Source organism: Strongylocentrotus purpuratus, unplaced genomic scaffold, assembly GCF_000002235.5.
Source record: "Strongylocentrotus purpuratus isolate Spur 01 unplaced genomic scaffold, Spur_5.0 spur5_scaffold_6, whole genome shotgun sequence".
In the NCBI taxonomy this organism is placed as follows: Eukaryota; Metazoa; Echinodermata; class Echinoidea; order Camarodonta; family Strongylocentrotidae; genus Strongylocentrotus; species Strongylocentrotus purpuratus.
In genome coordinates, this window is record NW_022145612.1 from 24,208,293 (window position 1) to 24,216,174 (window position 7,882).

Below are 7,882 nucleotides of genomic sequence, written 5' to 3' on the forward strand. Positions count from 1 at the left end.
TACAGGTGCGAAACGGGAAATAGCCAACAAAGTGTTTCTAAATACTGAGTAAAGTTTCGAGGACAATAGCTCTTAAAATCCTTGAAAAGAGATCTTAGAGAAGGCTTACATGTAAGTATAATTTTTTCTCGGTTACAGTGTGCTTCTCAGCTACTGGCTGGTGGGCTTTACGTATTCTTTTCCCCATCCTGTTTTCTCTGTATTATAATGCCTACCAGAACACAAAGAATGAGAACTTATGATGGGAACATAGCTATACGCAGGGGGGGGGGGGGGGGGGGTTGGGGTTCAAACCCCCCCCCCCCTTTGGTATTTTTATGGGTGTAAACCCCCCTAAAAAAAACCTAAAACCCCCCCCTTTGGATTTTTTTTTTTAATTATTATTTAAAAAAAAAAAAAAAATGCCCACGGCTAACCTAAAAAAGGTGACCTTACCCCCCCCCCCCAACGAAGAAAATGTCAAATTTTCAAATTTCGAGACCAAAAAAAAATATAAAAAATGGGTGGTTACCCCCCCCCCCCCCCCCCCTTGAAAAAAATCCTGCGTACGCCCCTGGCTATACGTGTGAAGATCATGCGGAAATATGAGAAATTGTATATAAAGTTTTACAAAAGAGAACAAGCATTAACAGATTGTATAGATTTTAAGTGTTTTTTTTTACTTCTTTTTATATGCATGCATTCATAAACATTTCCTGAAATTATGCCACTGTTTCTTTCTGTATGTATCATCTTTTATTTAGTGATTAATATGTTGTTATTTTGCCTTATCATTTTGGAATGACGTCATGATTATGAATTCACATGGATACGCATGCAGGATCAATAATTTATTTCAGTAAAAGGGGTAATCAAACTTTTGATCTAGTATGCTGAATCATAAATAACTTATAAAAAACCTTATTATTTTTAGTAGTAGTAGTACTATTAGTGTTAGGGTCTATTATAGGTACTTGTATAATATTCCCAGCGGAGACATTTTTCAACCTTTACAAATAATTGCTAAAAAGGGAGGGCAGTATAAATGGAAAACTTTGATTTAAGCTCCGTAACCATTATTCTCTCCTTCCCATTCACTTTTGCATATACAGTGTAATAGGTATAAAACATTGTACGGATGACCGAAGTAGGAAGATGGGAGTTGGTCTAGCGGCACGTTGATTTAGTCAGCTCTCTGTCTTTGCCTACGAACTGGCTCAGACGACACTGGTTCGAAACTGAGTCACGTCTTTCGGATGGTGACGTTAAAAGGTCGGTCTCCAGACGTAAATAATCATATCTGATTGATACACCTCTGTAATACCCCAATTACACACAGTCACCAAAACACACGCAGATGAGACACGTCATAATGCAGATACAACCAGCAGGGAGTTGCGAACAATACATAAGACGCCATTTTAAGCTGAAAATTTAAGAACTCTGACACATTACCAAAGTGTATTACACAATTATTATTCTAGCCGCGCCACATAACTAGGGAAAGGGTTGTATGTTGTATTGGATGGGTTGAGATAACAGCATTGTAAGCTGAACTGACGCCATATAATGTAATTGGGATCTTAAATGAAGCCGTGTGTAACGAGGCGTCAGACTATTATTTCAAGTTTTGTTAAGTTTTTGTCGACAAAGAGATGATTCGCAATACATTTAGAATCGGCACCATGCATGACGCATATTAACATGTAACCGTCGTCTGACACATGCAGTATTATTATTGTCTTCATTCATAGACAATACTTATCATGAAAGAAGAAGTGCTTCCATTAAGCATCCCACCCCCTCGAAATGGGGCGGAAATAAGTTTATTTTACCCATCAAAGCAGTCAATAGTGATATCATCAAAGCATGAAACAGAAAACCTAAATTTTGTATTCTTTCATCGATATTTGACTTCAAACAAATTTGTTTTGAAAATCCTTGAAGAAATTAACATTTCCCATCAAATGTTTGGGGCTTCCAACACTTTAGAGGGGCCTTAATCTCTTTTGAAGAAAATCTAGGGTCGCGATATTAACTTTTTCTAAATAAATCAGTGAAATTATGATTAGAGCTTCCATTATTTTTTTATTTAACATAATCACAGTTGAAATATTTATTCGACATTGTGGGAACTACTGTATTATCAATATACAAACCTAATAGCAGGACAAAAGAGGAGTTTTCTTGTTTTTCCTCTTTTCATGAATGGCACGAAAGGCTGACTGGTTTTGACTGGTTTTTAATCTAGACTGAATGACTGATATATCATAACAGACATATTAATCTGAACGCCTATTTAAAATTGGATAAGGTCACGTCAGTTTGGAAATGTCTCCATCGTTGTCATTATGAAGCTAAATGGACATGGCATGAATCTTGACATTTTATATGAGGGTTAGTCAAAACTGTGACCTGGCATCAAAAGTGATCAACCTGCATTATATTCGATGTCGAATTAAGTTATAATTGTCGTGGTTGGGCTACCTGTTTCTGTCAGTGACATTGGTATGTTTCCCACTAAAATCCTGATCAAAATGACCAATTATTGGTAATTTTTTTAGACCAAATCCGTGCATGGACATGGATCTACTGTAAATGTTGATTTTGGCAAAACAGTCTGTTAGAGTGTATGTTTTTTCTTCTTCAACCAAATGCCTCGATATACTTTTAAAGGAATGATTTGGACCATCGGGTTAGAATGGATTCAGTGAGAAAGTTAACATCCTAATAAAAAAAAAAAAAATTTGTAATCTCATGATGATGATGATGATGAAATGAACAATCCTATTCGAATGTAGAAATCATTTAATTGCACACATTTTGTTTTGTTTACATCCTGATCATATGTCACTATTAATAGGAGAAGGTATACGATGGTTTAGTGGTAGAGCAGTGGTCTGGTAAGATAGGTCCCGGTTTGAAACCAAATCGATGCGCTAGTGCCCTTTGTTAAGGTATTAATCCTCATTACCAAGTTCCTCGGAGAGGACTTGAAGCTGTTGATCCCCTGTTTGCTTACTTACAAGCATACAGTGCTTTCTTAGTAGTCAAGTACAACAACCTAACACTATGAATATAAGGTCTTGTATAATACAACATGATGATACATATTGCATGCACCAAACGTCTTTGATCTACATTATATTAAGTATGATGAAACTGAAAATAAAAATGCATACAGTATGTTCCATGACCATGAGTATCATTATTTATTTCGCTCACTATGATCTCTCATCTAATATTCTGAATGGTTATCACGATGACAATCAAAGAGCTTATAACAAAGATTGTTAAGGATTTTTTTGTTCAAACGTGACAAGTTAGAGACATGCAGTGTGAATTTCCCTCTTTCGTTCCCAGTTCGCCCCTAAAATAGTTAGTGGGTTATACAAAAATCATAATAGATCAGACAATCTACATTCCAATATTATGTATACGTTATGTAACCAATAGTGCTAAATCACGCAATCTCCTTTGTATGGTTATTTTTATCATACACCTGCAGTGGTCGTATGAGTGAAACCAGTATAGCATCATTGTAAACAGATAGATCTGTTAATCATAATACCCCCTGGATACGTATATAAAAAGGCCAGAAAAATAGGTATTGTGTAAAAGTTACAATCCCTTGTCAATAACATTCGAAGCAGTCCCAGAATTCTAATCCATTCGAGTGTCTAATCTACATGCGAGACGTATTAAACACCGGTTTACACCCTTTAAGAACTCCTTTGAAATAAGCTCAAATGGGATAGAATGCAAGTCATCATGCAGAAATTGAAGGAAATAATAGTATTTGAACAATATCATAAATTTATGGTAGAATAATTTAATGGGTGGATATTATTCAAGCATGATATTTACTGTGATTGCCCGTATTTATCTTTTTGGTGTTTTTTTTGTTAATGACTTGGTTGATGTATTTCTGTCATTAGTATTTTTTCATTTTCCATTCCCACGCATAAAACAAGACTTGGATTAAGTGTCTAATAAATTGCTTGCTTTCACGATAGAATCAATTTGGTGTAATGTTTTTTTTTTAATAATTTGTTTTCTCTCTAACAGCAAGGCAATGTAATAATATTCATGAATGTATGAGGGACGTCGATTTTGAGGGTTGCCTCCAATACATTCGGGTTAAACTGTGTACTCTATGTGGGTCATTTTATTTCGAATTTATGAGTTTGTCCCCTCTAAATCCTTAACATGGACGAACTACCCTTTATTTGAGTACAATGACCTACCGTTAACTATTAAACTAACCAACAGCTTAAAAAGTTTTTACAAAATCTAAATTTAAGAAATCAGTTTTGCTCTGATCTGTAATGGAATATACTTGGGATGGGGGGGGGGGGGTGTTTAAGCTACTCTAATATGTTTTAGGTTTTTATATGTATTCAATATATATTATTTTATGTTGTATTGTATGTTGTATAATAATTGTTAATATCTTAATTCCTGGACCCCATGGAAGAACAGTTTTGTTATACTAACAAAGCTGAATGGGTTATCCAGCCATTCACTATACTATTGGTTTCACTATGTACATGCAATTTCTTTGTATTGTTTTTTTTTAATTGTGATATGGAAAATAAATACCAAAACCATTACCAATTTACATCCAATGTTAATGAAATAATTATAGAAATGAATGAATCAAAGAGTGTTATATCTATAGGACCTCAGTGGAAATAGCACTTCCCGCTCATTTATCAAAGCTAGTAACTTATTGTTCAGGAAATATCACCCAATACCTTCAATATACTGCAGGTTTGAAATTTTCCTAGCCTCATTTGTCCTCCTAAAGAGTTTTCACTGAGCAGTGTGACATTCTTGGTCCTACGGATATGACGGAAAGGCTACATACAAAAGGGCAGTGCGTTCCATTAGTTTAGAACCCAACCCCTATAGTATTTGTTTTATATCCTTGACGAAGAAACCATTTTTACATTTGACCATAAGTTGTAATTGTTACTTCCACGGTACGAAGACAAATTTCAAAATCCTATATCGTATAGGTTAATGCTAGAATATGTATGTTGGTAGCCCTGGTGATAGACATAAACATGTTTATGAAGTAAGTGGACTGCAACATTATCATGAAGATAATACTCGATTAGAACTTATCCAAGCAAAAAGTGTATCAAGGTGAGGAAACAAATAAAATCGAGGACATGAAATATCTCGTCACCCTAAAAAAAACTCACAGCAGGAAAATAAACCATGAAAGGGGTTTATACACTTACCTTGTAATTTTCGTTTAAGTTGTCGATGTTGTTTGACGAGCTTGATGTAAGCTTTCATCGCCTGCACCTCGAAGTCGATTGTCTCCCTTAATTGCCTCTCTAGATCTTCATTCCCCTCTTTCAACTTATCAAGCTCCTCTTGGAGATCCCTCTGACCATTCCCTCCATTTGTTCCCACAGAATCACTTTCTGCATTATCTCCCTGAAGTTCACCACCGTCAACTGCGTCCTGGGCTTTGCTAGCTCCTTCGCCTTCTCTCCCGTGTAGAAAGCCGCCTGGCAAATGATTTTGATCTGGATGGGTAATGCCAATTGAAGCATCAAGTTCGGCATGGTTGATATCGGTTTGTGTACTTGATTCCACGAGTTGATGATGCTTATGGATTGAATCTGATCCTGATTGTTTTGGTTTTGATCTCACCGTGTCGCTATCGATTTCCATTCGTGTTGAAGTCATTTGTTTCTCCGAGGATCTTAATGAGGAAGATGCCATCGATTTTTGTAAATTAGTTTGCTTGATCTTCGTTCGTGCATTGCGTTTTGCCTCCACATCGAAATTACCTTTCTCGACATGGGAAATTGGTTGTGTCGATGCCATCGCTGATTGGAGCTGTAGTTCCGTAAGAATCCCATCGGTATTGTGGTCACTCATATCAGGTGATATTTCTTGGGGTTTTAAGTTGTTTTCCATTCCCTTTTGTGGGTCATTTTGAAAGATTCTCCTCCCTTTCGTTTCATATGTAAATGGTTTAAACGGTTCTGAGGAATGTGTAGCTTTCAATGGTTTAAAGTCACCCGACCTTAGTGCCGCTACCCCTCGCTGGTCGGGGAATGGTGCATTAGTTTTACCTCTATGGTCAACAAGGTTCCTGAGTTTTGAGTCTATACTTCTGTAGACATGATGTTGTTGATAAGGTGTCCCTTTTTGTCTCCTCTCTTTCAAATTGTTATTGTCTTGTCTTGTCTCGTCGACAAATCTATTTTCTTCTAATTCGTCATGACTGTCCTCCACCTGTAGCTTTTCGATAGACACCACTGTGTTTTGAATGACCTGAAGTGCCGCAAAGGCAGTAGACTCTAGCTTTTCTAATTGTACATGGTTTAGAGTCGTTTTCGGCTTTGTGGTTTGACTGCCGTTTATCTGTCTCCTGTGCTTTGCATCGCTAGGAGATTTTGTGGCAACATTTCTTTGCTTTACAGAGGCTTCACTGCCAGCTCGGGACCTGATTAAATTCGCATCAGATTTGGAGTCGTTGCTGTCTTTCAGGTCCTTTATGATAGAGTCTAATTCACTTTGGTATGCACTGATGTTCCCCCGATGGACATCTCTTGACTTTCCCGACACCTTACCTCTCTTTGTAGCCTTTGCCATCATGTTGCTGGGATTCACCATCGCTTTTGATACCAATAAACAATGTAAAAAGTCATTGATGTCATCTTACTCAGCTAAGCAATGTCAACCAACATGCATGCCCACTGTCCATGGATCCCACGACAACTTGTTTGTTACGAACCTCTACAAATAGGCAGGTGGTTTTGTGCATCCTCCACTCTGCAAAATATGACAGTCACGTTCATGGCGCTCTTCCGCTGCAGTTTTTTGTCACCTCTCATTCACATAAGCACAATTAACCTGTCCTTTCAAAATATTGCAATGAAGAGGTAATTATATTACAAACAAGATACAATATCATGACCACATGCATAATTGTGTACTAAATCGTCGAATTCAGTCTTACATAATGACTTATGACGCATACTTTCACTCCGGAGACGTTGGAGACAGATCCGATGCTTGGCAGTTGGCTCCATTAGTAGCTAAAGAGAAACACGAAGGCCTCTGTCAATTTTAAAGTGTACTTGTTTGTTTTTAAACACCGCCGTGTAAAGCACGAGAACCGAGATCATAAAGGCCAACATCATTATTAGGTAATTGCTCTTGTAGGTACTTGTGTCTCGGTGACTCGGGGGTTTGGCATCGATAAATCCTATTCATGGTGCGATATGCATCCACTGAGCCAAAGAAAAGAAGACGTAACAGAATGAGTGATACTTTCGATCCCTCTTCGTTAATATATAGGGAGGCTAAAGCGTTGAGGGAAACGAACGTTTATTTTCAACAGACAGTCATGCTCGTTAAATCGATACCCTTATGGTGGCGCGTGCACACAAAAAGATCGTTGCTTGTTAAAACGAGCCCATGTTGGTTTTTCATATTGATCAGTTCAGCATGTCATAGTGTGTGCCATTCCAGAGGGTTAAACCAACCCAAGAGGTTATAATTAGGAGCCGAAGTGGGTGAGAAACCGGGTGAGAGGTATACCACCCCCAGTCGTCCCCATTTTGTATATTCTATTTCACACAAATTAAAAATAGGAAAGAAAACAGTTTATTGCAAGAGGGCGGAAACATTATTGATTACCCCCTCCTTAAATAAACAACAAACAATTATCATAGATACCTCGATGCATAATATATTGAATGGGCTATAGAAAAGGCACTTAAAGCAAGACCGAAATGTAAAGACGTATTGCTATGACTTAGATCTTTATACTTTTACTCATTGTTTCACTTTTCTCATTTTAACTAAAAATATTTCTCGTATTAAAGGATGGACCGACAGTTTGCACAATGCCAATGATTAAATAGATCAA